Consider the following 13,977-nt stretch of genomic DNA (forward strand, 5'->3'; position numbering starts at 1 on the left):
TTCTCATGCAACATTTTATAATCCCTTCCAATTTTGAGATATTCCTCCTCTAGCCCAACATCACAGCAAACCAGCTAGGGCAAATGTGGGGGTATTATCCGGAATCATGATAGTAGCAACCTCAAGGATGTAATAGTCCCATCTTCCCAGGGCTGGAGCGAGAGGGAGGGAGACGATGTGGACACAGAGCCTGGCAGGCAGAGCGTTTCCTCCCCTTCCCTGCATGCCAGGCCCCTGCAAGATGCCAGAGAAGTGGCTGGGGTCAGGAGGTCAGGTGGACATATCTTGAGCTGTGCCCTGCACTGTGGGGCTGCCTCTGGGACAGGGCCTGGCTCAGTGGCCCCACGTGTGCCCACGGTGACATGGCTGCTCTTCCAAAACCAACTCCCTCACTCTGACCTCTTGCCTTTCCCACCACGTGCCTGGAGTGCAGAGTTCTGGGAATCTGGTGGCCCACCCTGTGCAGGCGGTGCCTGACCACTGTGTCTTATTCTTACAATGCATATATTATTGTAGCTCAAAATGTTTTCACTGGGTCCTGTTTCTTGACACATTTCACTTGCATATCTCTGGGCCACCAGAAGTTTTGGTATGTCTGTCCAGTGGCTCTGGTTGTCCCACCTCTGCACCCCAAGATACCCATGGGGGCTAGGCTGGGGGCGCTGCCACACTGGGACAGGAGTGATGCCTGCTCTGTCCTTCAGACTCCTGGACTGTGATGGGCCCTCTGCTGCCACCTCTCCACTCCTTCACCCAGCAGGTCCCTGAGCACCCTGAACAGTGACACATTTGGCCAGAAGCAAAAAGATCAGTGGGCACTTCCTGAGGCCGTGTCACTGTGCTGCCACCAGCTTCTGTGCCCAAACAGGTGGCTTCCCTGGCCCTGAGCTGGGGCTCCCACCAGTGCCTCCAGCCAGCCCTCTGTGGGGCTGCCCTCCCACCGAGTGTGACCTCTGTCCACAGAAGGGGGAGGGCAGGAGGCTGATTCCAGGTCAGGGAGCTGTTGGGGGTCTCCTGGGTAGACCCTCCCCAGCTGGTGAGTTGGCAAAAGACAGAAACTGACCCCATGGTTTAGGGGCGGTTCCGACGGGAGGGACAGGTGGAGTAAGCCATGAGAGGAGGCCCTGGCTGGTGCTGGCACTGAGGGGAGAGATGTGGGATCCGGCTTTGAGAGGAGAGCCTCTCCTCAAAACCCTAGCCCTGCCCCTCCCTGGGCCTCTCAGACACTGTTGCTGGGGCGGTGTTTGGGAGAAGAGATTTTGATTCTCAAGTATCATTCAGCCTGAAAAAGGAAGTTTTGACACGCGCTACAGTATGGATGAAGCCTGAAGACATTCTGCTGAGTGAAAGAAGGTAGACACAAAAGTTTGACAGATACCGATGATTGCACTTATATGAGGTTTCTAGAATAGTCACATCTACAGAGAAGGAAGCAGAATGGCGGTTGCCAGGGACCGGGGAGGAGGAATGGGGAGCTGTTGTTTAATGGGTTCAGTTTCAATTTTGCAGGGTGAAGAGGATTCTGGAGATGGCTTGCCTTGAAGGTAGAAGGTACTGAGCACGACTGAACTGTACGCTAAAAATGAGTGGGTGGGTGGGTGGGGAGTGAAGGAGTGAAGGAGTAAAAAGAAATGGCTGAAATGAGAAATTTATATTTGTGTATTTTAGCACAATAAAAAACCCCAAGAGTCTCCCAGGACTGGCAGCGCTCACTGAATGCTCACAACAGCCACATGGGGCAGGGACAATCAACCCTATTTACAGATGGGCAAACTGAGACTGGCCCTTAGAAGAGCGGACAAGCAAGGGGGCACCCTAGGACGTCCAGAGGCCTGTGACAGTCCTGCTCAGCTCGCCAACCCTGGGCCCTTCCCCACACCCCAACCCCAGCTCCCCACACCCCAGGACCCCAGCCCTTCCGGGAAATGCACCACATCCTCCTCCTTTCAAAGCTGGATTTACACAGAGAAAGAACCGATGACTGGGGGCGCCACCTTGGCTCGGGGCCTTCCAAACCCACTTCCAATGCCTGAAGGATATACCCCTAAGTGGAACCCTAAGCAGACCCCCATTCTGGAAAGCACTCCGGAGGGAACTGATAATCCCTACCTTCAGCTTCTGGTGGCACATTTGATGCTAGGGAAACTCCAGGCCCGCAGCCTGCAGGCCCTGGTGAGTGCCCAGGCCAGGGGCAGACACCCCTGCTGCGCGGAGGAGGGGCCCTGGAGAATCCTGAGCAGGACTCTCACCAGGCAAGGTCCACATCCCTGGCAGGGCTAGGGTTTGACACTGGTTTTCTGGGTGACATGGCTGAGGCCACAGCTGGGCTGGGGCTGGTGGGATTGGGGAGAGGTCTCCCATCCCAGCCCCACCCCACAAACCGATTCCTCGCTGGACTGCGACCTCTTCCGGCCTCGGTTTCCCAGCCAGTCCCGGCTGGCCGGGCCTGACAGGCACCCTCGGGGCGGGAAAAGGTGCCAGAGCGCCTGCCTGCTCCATGGGGCTCGGGGCTCGGTCCGGGAGGAGGGGGGGTCCTTGCTGCTCTGGGGCAGCGGGCGCACCCGGTGGGCGAAGGTCCGCGGCCCTGGAGAACACCGCGGCGGGGTCCACGGGCACCAGAGGAGGAACCGCCAAGGTTTTTCCAAATGACAAGCGGCCCAGCAGTCCTACTAGTTCCTCGGCCAGCTCGCCACCTGGGAGGCCGAACCGGCCCCAGCCCTGGGCCCCCTCCCCAGCCCGTCCCAGCCCCGATCCTACCCTGCGGTGCCCTCCCGGAGCGGCCGGCCAGCGGGGGGCGACCACGCTGCCGGCTGCAACGCGAGTCTCCCCGGGACGCAGCTCCGCCATTCCCGGGAACAAAAGCGGCTGTCCGCGCCTGAGCTCCCAAAGGGCTGGCGGGCAGGGAGCGGACGCCACACCGGCTCCCCGGAGCCCAGCCCCGGAAATGGGACACCTCAAGCTGGTGCCCCCAAACTTCCCACCTCTCCGGTCCGGTAGGGGTAGGGGTCGGGGCCGGTGGGCAGGGCGCGGAGACCGCACGGAGCGCTTAGGGGTCTGTGGCCACGAGGCGGGGGGTTACGGAAATACCAAGGGGGAACGCGACCACGCGAGGGGGAGGGACAGAGGGCACCCCGAAAGCGGGGACTGCCAAGCCGGAACCAGTGGAGGGGTGCGAAGTCGGCGAGTTGGAAACTTACTGCAGTCGTCCACTGGTAGCCTTTGACGTCCAGCTCGTCCTCTGGCGGCTTGGCGGGAGGCTGCACAGGGCTGGAACCCGGACTGAATCCTTAGACTCCCAGGAGATGGTCCCCATCCTTGTAGTCATCGCGGGAGCCGTCGGAGGGGCGGCAGGGGCAGGCGCTGGCCGCGGCCCGGCGCGCGGGGGCGTCATGGGGCAGCTTCCGCGGTAAGTGAAGGAAGTAGGCAGAAATCGGCTGGACGGACAGATGGAGCCGGGGCACATGTCGATGGCCACGTGCTCCTGGATGCAGATGGTCGCCTTTTCCCTGGGCCGCCGGGGGTTCATACAGGCAGCGCCGCCCCGCCTCAGCGGGGCCTGGCCGGCAGCGACCCCGGCCCGGGGGCGGCTCAACAGGCCCTGCGGGGCGCGGCAGGGCCTCAGCGACTGCCAGCGCCAGTGAGTGCCATGGGCGGGCAGGCAGGTGGCCGGCCCCGCCCGAGTCACCCGGCAGCAACTATGCAGGGTGAGTGTGCAGGCAGCGCAGAGCGGAGAGAGCTGCGCGGGGCCACACTCACTGGCACTCACACTGGCGGGCACGCAGGCCTGGGACCTAAAGGCGCACACGCCCTCGGGACAAGCAGGGAGTCAGCAGGACAGGGAACCGCAGAATGCACACTCACACGTTCCTGGAGGTGCCAGCACATGCTGGGCTCCGTTCTCAAGGGACACACGCAAGTGTGCAAGGACAATGCAAGTAGTGGAAGCATCCACTCGCTCACACCTGTAGGACACACACAAACACATGCACAATACAGAGTTGGTTGAGGATGTTGTAACACAGTACACCCCCTAATGCACACACATTCACACACACACACGCACACATACAGAGTTGGTTGAGGATGCTGTAACACAGTACACCCCCTAATGCACGCCCGCGCGTGCGCACACACACACACAGGTGATCTGCCCAGGGCAGAATCTTGCATACCCCCAAGCACCCCTAACAAGACGCACAAACATGCACCCACAGAAGTAATCAGGGGACCCTGGGCACAACTCCCTCTCTCCTTCCCCATCTACCAGGACACGGAGTCACACTCCTAGGCATGTGTGGACAGGCTGCCTACACACAGGCAGCACATGTACATGCTCAACTGTGCAATGACACTGCGGGCACAGTCTGTGCACACATATTCTCAGGTCACATAAACACAGCACTCTGTAACCTCGAATCAGTCCCTCACTTGGTCAGTGAGTGGTCTGAAGCACCCACTGGGACAGGGTGACAGAACCAGGCCAGGGCCTGGTCAGGAGGCGTTGAGGGCAGGGCCTGGGAAGTGAGTGATGTAATGAGGTGGGGCGCTGCCACCCCCGCCCCAACCACCAGCTCCAGGCCTCCCACATAATCAGGTCACTAAACAAATCGTAGAGGGCTCAGCCCCGGTATTGCCTGGCTTTCCAGGAATAGAACTCAGTTGCAAATGGCTGCTGCTCGGACACCTGTGTCCCCAGAAAGCCCTGGGCAAGGATGGTATCCTGTTTACCCTCTGGTTTCCACTGACATATTTATCTACCAACATTCTGTCCAAGTCTCCTCTTCTGAGCCCTCACCAGAATCACCCTTAATGAAGAGTCACAGGAAGAAGATGTCCACACGCGCATCAGGAGACAGGCCTGGAACAGAGCCTTCCTGCACAGCCTCAGAGGGACCCACCCTGCTGACACCTTGATCTTGGACTCATGGCCTCCAGGACTGCGAGACAGTAACATTCTGTTGTTGAGGGTGCCCAGTCTGTGGTCCTGTAAAAGAGCCCTAGGAAACTAACGCAGCCTGTTAGCCCACAGATGGTGAAGGGATGGAACGCGCAACGGAGCTCCAGGCTTACTGTCTACAGCTCCCAAAGTGCACTACGGGACCCTCGGGTGGGTGTAGGTATGCAAGGTAATTTTGGGTGATGCAGGGTGAATAATTTCAATTGACATAATAATGTATTTATCTTGCTGGGTAAATCGGGTCCCCACCTGTTAGGAACCAGGCTGCACAGCAGGAGGTGAGCAGCCAGCCAGCGAGCAAAACCTCATCTGTAGAAACAGCTGCTTCCCATCCTGCGCATTACCGCATGAGCTCTGCCTCTCCTGTCAGATGAGCGGTTTCTCATAGGAGCGTGAACCCTACTGTGAGCTGTGCAAGCCAGGGATCTAGACTACGTGCTCCTTATGAGAACCTAATGCCTGATGATCTGTGACTGTCTCCCATCACCCCCAGATGGGACCATGCAGTTACAGGAAAACAAGCTCAGGGCTCCCACTGATTCTATATTATGGTGAATTGTGTAATTATTTCATTATATATTACAGTGAAATAATAATAGAAATGAAGCACACAATAAATGTAATGGGCTTGAATCATCTCCACATCATCCTTTCCCCTTCTTGCAGGTCCGTGGAATAGTTGTCTTCAAGAAAACTAGTCTCAGGTAGCAAAGAGGTTGGGAACCACTGGTGTAAATGCTTCAAGGAATAGTTAAGCAACTTAAGTTTTACATGCTACAAAAAAATACAGATTTAAATGATAATAAAACTGGGTGCAAATGAAAACGCTGTCTTGTTGTGGTCCGAGGAATGTTAAGCATTCTGTCAGAGACTTGCAGCTTGGAGCTGCAGCTGTCCTCTGACATCCTGTCCACTGTAAAGCCCTGCAACACACAAACACGCACACACATGCACACACACATACACATACATAGATGTGCGTATACCTGCACACACGCATGCACACACAGTCACACACACACGCTGTGCTTCATGTCCTCACTAGGGTGGCCTGGGAGGGAATGCCTGTTTTTTTTTTTTTTTTTTTTTGAGATGGAGTTCCACTCGTCGCCCAGGCTGGAGTTCAATGGCACAATCTCAGCTCTGCAACCTCCGCCTCCTGGGTTCAAGCAATTCTCCTGCGTCAGCCACCTGAGTATCTGGGATTACAGGCATGCGCCACCATACCCAGCTAATTTTGTATTTTTAGTAGACATGGGATTTCTCCATGTTGGTCAGGCTGGTCTTGAGCTCCTGATCTCAGGTGATCCGCCCAACTTGGCCTTCTAAAGTGCTGGGATTACAGGCCTGAGCCACTGCTCCTAGCCAGGAATGCATGCTTTTAGGAGAAAGGAAGACAACTCAGGCCTCTCGTTCTCCTGGTGTTTGCACAAGTGCCTTCTCCACAGACCATGCTTCAGTCTCTTTCTTAGTTCGCCTTCTTACTGAAAGAGAGAAGCAGAGCCCCAGCATGTCCCCGGCTGCTTAGGGCCCCAGCCAAGTGCGCAAGCATCCTGGGGAGCCTAGTGAGTTGAAGGCACTGCAATTCCTCCCAAAAGAGGCATCAGGTTTTTGTGGATCCTTGAGCCCAGGAAGGCAATAGACAAGACATCAGGGTTCACCGGAAGACACAACAAAATTGCAGTGAGGAAGGGCAGTAGTCAAAGGTTTTATGCTCCACGAGAAGGGGTTCTCAGGGCTTTAAGCAGCAGAAGACTTTATTGCATGTGTGGTTAGGTGACGGTGACCTACAATTTTCACTGGGAACTGGCATCAAGAGTAACTCGACCTCCTACTCATGCACATTTATCTCTGTCTCTTTGCATTTTGTGTCTCTCTCTCCATCTCTCTCGCTCCTTATCCTCTCAGCCTCCTCTGTCTCTCTCGCCATCTCTCCTCCTCTCTCTCACTCCCTTCTCCCAATCTTTCTTTCTCTCTCCTTCTTTTCCACTTCTCTCTGCATCCTCATCTCGCTGCGTGCCACTGTTCATGCTCCTGGGAATCCACGTGGATGGGTGGACACGGGACTCCTAGGCTACTTTTCACGGCACAAGCACAGGGCTGTATGACCTTGGTCCCCCACCTCCCAGCACCCTCAAAATGAGAGGTGTGGGGTGTGCCCGTGCTCTCCTGGGCAGGCGCCTCACACTTCAGGAAGCAAAGTGCAGGACAAAGCTGGCACAAGTGACATCCCTGTGTGGCTGCCAGCTTCCAGCTTGGGATCTGCTGAGGCCAGAGGACACCTGCCCAGGACAGACCCTGCACCAGGGTGGGGGTAGGGGTGGGTTTTGGCGTGGGAATGGGGATGGGAGCAGCCACTGCAAACCAGTCCCTGGCTGGCTTCCTGCCCTGCACCTTGTCATGCAAGGCCTCCCCTCCCACCCCTACCCCTGCCTCTCACCACCTCCACCCCTAGGCTGCCCAGATCCAGGCTCCAGAAGTCTCCGAGGATCCAAGAACTAAGGGCAACCACTGGACTCCTCAGCCCCGAGTCCATGTCAGTCACCCCTCTGCAGGCTGACAAACCTTGGCTGTCACTTATCCTCCACCCCAAACCAGCCACAGCCCCATCACCCCACCAGCATTACCATCTCCTCCTAACCACAGCCCTGAGAGCTCTACTTCCTGGTAAACTTCCCCCTTCCCACCCCGGTCCAGGCAAGCCCAAAGGCCAGCGCCCTCCACCCACCCTTCCTGGGGGCCACTCTACTGTCTGCTTGCCCAGATGTCTTCACCTGGCTTTCCCAAGCTAGAACAGATAACAGGGATGAGCCCCCCAGCCTCTGCCAGGAAGATTTGCCAAAATGTTCTCCATTTAGAAACGGGCAGTGATGGGGCCTAGGGATGACCCCAGGGTTGTCACTCAAGCAGCAAGAAGGGCAAGGAGCCCAGTTTCCTGCTCTTACCCTTGGAGGACGTGGCCGGGGCTTCACAAGGCCCTACAGGGGCAGCAGGGGGGCAAATCCACCCTTCTCTGGAAGAAGTAGCCACGATCCCCAGGAAGCAGCAGATGGGGGCGCACTGGCAGAGCCCTCGCGTGCTGCAGTGCATGGCCAGCAGGTCTGTACTCAGCCTTAGCCCTGGGGAGTTGCAAAATAGACTGAGACCCTTACAGGTTTGGCTCTTGAGTCCCCACCCCAAAACTGGTGTAGAATTGTAATCCTCCTTTGTCAAGGGAGGAACCTGGTGGGAGGGGATTGGATCTGGGGACCGTTTTCCTCCTGCTGCTCCCTTGAGAGTGAGGGAGTCCTCAGGAGAGCTGATGGTTTCAAAGTGTGGCACTTCCTCGTTCTCCACTCACTCCCTCCTGCCACCTTGTGATGAAGGTGCCTGCTTCCCCTTCGCCTTCCGCCATGATTGTAAGTTCCCTGAACTGCGAGTCAATTAAGCTTGTTTCCTTTATAAATTACCCCATCTCAGGTGTTTCTTTATAGCAGTGTGAAAACAAACCAATACAGACCCCTTCCCTGAGGTGCCTTCTCCTTAGGTAACCAGCTGCCCCCATGCTCCTCTGCTCCCTGGTCTTTCTGGTCCCCTCATGAGGCCCAAGTGATCCACATGGCCAGCCCCAGCCCCATCCTACTGCAGGCCTGTGTGGCTACTGGAGAGCCCATGCTCATTTCCTCACCCCGAGGGGGCCTGATATGCTTTCTGGATCCCGGAGGAAACTGACCCCCTATTCTCATGCTGGTACAACTTCTTCCAAGACCTCAAAACTGGACAATGTGAACTGGTTTTTTTTCTTGTCTCCTCTTGCTAGGACTGTCATTGGGACAAGCATAGATGGGCGTGGGAGTAGAGGACAATGGATGAATGGATGGATGGATGGATGGACAGTAGTCCAGGGAGGATATCCCTGTGTGTCCTGAACTGGGCCCTTCCTCCACTGAGCAGCCTTCCTGAGTGAGTTTATACAATCGTCCCTTGGTATCCATGGAGGATTAGTTCTAGGGTCCCGGGGATGCCGAAATCCATGGATGCTCAAGCCTCTGACATAACATGGCCTAGTATTTACATACAAGCTATGCACATCCTCCCGTAGACATTAGACCATCTCTAGATTATTCATGATATGTAATACAATGCAGATGCTACATAAACGGTTGTGATACTGTATTCTTTAGGGAATGATGACAAGAACAAAGTCTGCACATGTTCAGTAGAGACATAACCATCCAATTTATTTTCTGAATATTTTCCATCTGCTGTTGCTGAATCCACAGATGCAGAGCTCCCAGATACGAGGGCCAAGTGTGCCTTGAGAGTAGGGTGGGTGAGGTTGCTAATGAGTACAGGGGAGCAGGTGTCAATCAAGAGGGCCCTGCACTGGGGCATCTGGACGCCCTGTCTCAGGACCTGAGACTCCGTTTGCATGGCACAGGCCGACTTAGCCCAGGCTGGTCTAGACTTCACTTGCATCTAGAAGTCTGAGACCAGCCTGGGAAACATAGGTGGACCCTGTCTCTAGTGAAAAGTCGAAGAAATTAACCAGGCATGGTGGCGTGTGCCTATAGTCCCACCTAGTCAGGAGGCTGAGGCATGAGGATTGCTGGAGCCCATGAGTTCCAGGAAGCAGTGAGCCATGACTGCACCACTGCACTCCAGCCTAGGTGACAGAGTGAGGCTTTCTCTCTTAAAAAACTTAAGAAATTTAACGTAGGTACGATCCAATAAACTAAATAATAATGCAAACTATTATCTAAGGTTATTAAGGCTGGAATTATCCCATTTTTGCCCAACTTCTTGTACCTGTCCCAAGATCCTACCTCGGACTCACCCTCTGCCTTCAGCTCATGTCTCCTCAGCTTCCTGCAGATGGTCCAGCAAACACACACCTGGGCTGAATGGTAGAGCTGATTGCTCGTACACAAGGGGAGACCTGTGGGCAGGGGTTTTCAAACTTATACAGCAAATGAGTTTTCCATGGTGTTCTGGAAAGCGCCCTTAGAGAAACACTTTGACAGTGAATCCAGGCCTCAGTATCCATCAGCTGCTCTAGCTGAATTTTGTGGAAGCTCAGTGAACACCTGCTCTGCAGGGTGCATGTGAAAGGGGCAAGGATGAGTAAGCTGAAGATAAAGAAGACAGGACACAGGGGCCCTGTCTAAGCTCTATCCCCTGCCTTCAGCACTGACGGATCAAATCCAACTCTTAGGGAATGGTGGCCACCTGCTGGGCCAGCCCCAGGTTCTGAGGATCTGAGAGTGAGTGACGCAGAGCCAGGCCTTGCCCTTGGGGAACTCTCCAGCATACACCTCCCTCTACCCTCCCAGCGCCCTGCAAAGCAGGCGTCAATGTCATTGTTAATGCACAGAGGAGGAACCTGACTGTTAGACAGGCTCATGTGTTTTCCAGGGTTGCATGGCTTCTGGGGGACGAATGTGACCCTGAGGACAGGGCACAGGCCAGTGTAATGCCAGGTCGGAATGAGGTGTGATCTGTGCCACGTAGAGGCCTAGGCCAAGGTGGGAGTGACTGATGGGAGTCGCTGAAAACACTCTTGGGTCCTCACCTGCTGGCTCCCAGGAGTCTGGAACTGCCAGGAGGGTGGTGGCAGGTCCCCCATCCTCAGCTGGGTGGGCCCGGATAGAATAACAAGGCGAGGGCACATTTCCCCGGCCATTCCCTCCAGGCGCCGCTGTGACCTGCTCATTCCAATTTTGTGGAAATATTTCCACACACACACAATTGCAAGTAGCAGTGGACGTGGTGAGAGGCGTTTGGACATGGGATAGGCAGTATTTTGGAGGCGGAGCCTCCAGGACTCGCCGATGGGTTAGCTGCGGGGCTTGAGCGGGGAAGGAGAATCGAGGATGATGTGTTCAAATCGGTCCATTCACTTCCTCTGTGCCACGCCTGTGCTGGGCACTGGGAGAGACAGATGAGCACAGGAGTCCCGGCCGGGGGGAGGTGTGGGAGGAAGCCCAGAGTGTCTACTGGGAGCTGAGGGCTTGTGTTCACCTCAGCGCCATCCAGGTTCTCTGTATGGACAAGTATAAGCTGAGTTGCCTGGAGTAGGAACAACTGCTGTTGGTGGTGACCAGCACGTTCAGGAATGGAGACTGCTCTGGCAACGGAGAGGTGGGTGGCCTGAGGTCTGGATGGTCTAGGGGGTTTTAGGGCCCAGGAGGACCCAGGAAAGGGTCTGGGGGATGCAGAACATCCTACGGACGGCGTTTGGGAGTCAGTGCTCAGGTCACTCGGGGTCACTCAGGTCATTTGCTGGCCTCTGTCATATTTATTGCCATGTGAGAGTGCCACCTTTCCTATGACATATTTTATATATTTCTGTGAATGGCCTACCTGTTTATATTTACAATTTCGTGTTTAAAGGAAACTTTTATCACTCTCACAAATGGAGAGCCAACAAATCATAAATTCAATGAAAACAAAATGAAGTCAATGAATTTTAGCTAGATACTATTCCCTGACCAAGCAAGGCCTGCTGGAGATGGTACAACCAGGGTTTGAATTGAGATCTGCCAAGCTTATGAGTTTATTCTCTTTCCCCCACGCTACGGCTCCTCAACACTGCATTACTGACATCAGGGGCCAGACAGTTCTTTGTGACGGGGGCTGTCCTGCACCTAGCAGGATGTTTAGCAGCTTCTCTGGCCTCCACCCACTGGATGCCAGGGGAATGCAGAAGAGGCTCCTCATTCTCCCATTTCATCCTCAGGACAATATCCAGACTCGAACTTTTCACATCTTCTCCCAGTGTATCATTTGCTCTCTTTGCTTCCTGCTTCCCTTTCCTGGCTAGCCCAAGTCCCGCAGTGTAACTCATGGACTTCTTTCTTCACCTCTTTCAACTTTCTCACTTCCTCATTCTCTGGGACAAAAAACTTGTCTATTGGTCATCAAAATTCTTTCACCCAACCTATTTCAGATTGGGTGGTAACATCCAATGGTAACATCAATCCCAGCTTACAACTTTATTTCTAGAGATAGAGTGTCACATTTTTGCCCACTACTGGGCTCAACGCATCTCCTGCCTCCATCTCCCTAAGTGCTGGGATAACAGCCATAAGCTACCATGCCTGGCCCCAACTCATAACTTTCTATGTGACCTCAGGTATGTTACTTAAACACTCAGAACCCTGGTTTCTGCATTCATAGGTTGGGATAATACCTACCCCTTCCAGTGCCATTTTAAAGATTTCACATAATACCTTACACAAATACACACAATACAAATAGTTTCCCACTCAGGACAGTGCCCAGTAGAGCTGGTGGGTCAGTAACTGTGGTTCCCCCACCTTGCCCTCTCCCTACCAAGCTCCCTTTCCACCTGCCCTGTAATTCCCTTCCGTGTTCTCTGTCATGTGTAACACGCCTGCCTCTTCCACTAGAATCAGCTTCTCAACAGCAGCGCTATTGACAGTTTGGGCAGAATCATCCTTCGTTGTGGGGACTGTCCTGTGCATAGTAGAATGGTCACAGCGTCCTAGTCTCCACCCCACTCGATGTCAGTAGCACCCTCCAAGCTGTGACAGTCAAAAGTAACTCTCAACATTGTCAAATGTCCTCTGAAGGACAAAATCACCTCTAATTGAGAACCGCTGCACTAGAATGATGGCTACCAAAGTTTTTGGAGCAAGATCTACAATAAGAACCCTTTTCTATATGTATATACACACACGGTATGTGAAAAACTTCATTAAATCATTCTTCCCCTTGCATGTCCCACTCTTGATACGTTCTGTTCTGTTTAAAAACAATGAGTAGGTCGACCATGGTGGCTCACGCCTACAATCCTAGCACTTTGGGAAGTCGATGGAGGCTGATCACGAGGTCAGGAGATTGAGACCCATCTGGCTAACACATTGAAACCCTGTCTGCACTAAAAATAAAAAAATAAAAAAAATTAGCTGGGCGTAGTGGTGGGAGCCTGTAGTCCCAGCTACTAGAGAGGCTAAGGCAGGAGAATAGCAAGACTCCATCTCAAAAACAACCAACCAACCAAAAATACCAAAAAAAAAAAAAAAAAAAAAAAAAAGGCAGGACGCGGTGGCTCACGCCTGTAATCCCAACACTTTTGGAGGGCGAGATGGGCAGATCACGAGGTCAGGAGATTGAGACCATACTGGCTAACACGGTGAAACCCCGTCTCTACTAAAAATAGAAAAAAAATTAGCTGGCCGTGGAGGCAGGTGCCTGTAGTCCCAGCTACTCCGGAGGCTGAGGCAGGAGAATGGTGTGAACCTGAGAGATGGAGGTTGTAGTGAGCCGAGGTCTTGCCACTGTACTCCAGCCTGGGCAAAAGAGTGAGACCCCATCTCAAAAAAAAAAAAAAAAGAAAAAAAAGGAAGCAAACTGGGTATGTGCCGTTAGAGGTGGTGTACGTTTTCAGCATTATAAATGAATAGAGATGAATGGCAAGAGTTTCTTCGGTCCATAGATTTTTGGTATCTTAACTAGTTTTGGCTCTCTTCCACTGAAGAGATTGCCTGTTGAACGTTGTTAGGAATGTAAGCACTGAAAGCAAACTGCCTGGGTTTGACTTTTGTTCTGTCCCTTGCACCCTGCCTGGCTTCAAATCCTGGCTCTACTTATTAAGTTCTTTTAAGGTGATGATCTTTGAGCAAATGTCTTAGCTCCTGTTTTCCCAAGTCAATGGACACAATAGTTGCTACCTTGCGAAGGATTCATGTAATTGACCAGCGTTTACCAAGTAGCATCAGTGTTCAGTTTTAGTCATTGGTGATTCTGTATTTTGACTGTGAGGGGGTGTTGGGGTGGGGTGTGTGTCTGTGTGTGTTTAGCACATAATTGCATGCGGAAAGGAAAAATACTTTTGGTAACCGAGAGGCAGCTTTTCTCTGCTTTTGTGTCAAAAGGGAAGAAGGGAGTTGGCAGAGGGAAAGGAATTCTGTTCAATACTAAGCTCCCTTCCTCAAAATCAGATGTAGATAGAATGTGTAATAATTTACAGAATTTCTAGAGTTCAACAATCTGATTTTTTAAATTTTATTTTTTAT

At 53.4% G+C, this 13,977-nt stretch overlaps 1 protein-coding gene across 3 annotated transcripts in view; it reads right to left on the bottom strand.

Annotated features, from left to right (window-relative positions):
* Positions 1-3,337, bottom strand: part of LOC100426632 (C-C motif chemokine 4) — a 34,404-nt gene extending 31,067 nt beyond the window's left edge. The window contains exon 1 of one of the 3 annotated variants that reach the window (XM_077969662.1): positions 3,198-3,337. The gene's annotated coding sequence lies outside the window, so the exon portion shown is untranslated. Of the gene's footprint in view, positions 1-2,757; positions 2,891-3,197 lie in introns of those variants that run through there. The other 2 variants (XM_002800667.4, XM_077969661.1) reach the window with 2 other exon arrangements.
* Between the last annotated feature and the right edge of the window lie 10,640 nt (positions 3,338-13,977).

This window comes from Macaca mulatta, chromosome 16 (assembly GCF_049350105.2).
Source record: "Macaca mulatta isolate MMU2019108-1 chromosome 16, T2T-MMU8v2.0, whole genome shotgun sequence".
Taxonomy (NCBI): Eukaryota; Metazoa; Chordata; class Mammalia; order Primates; family Cercopithecidae; genus Macaca; species Macaca mulatta.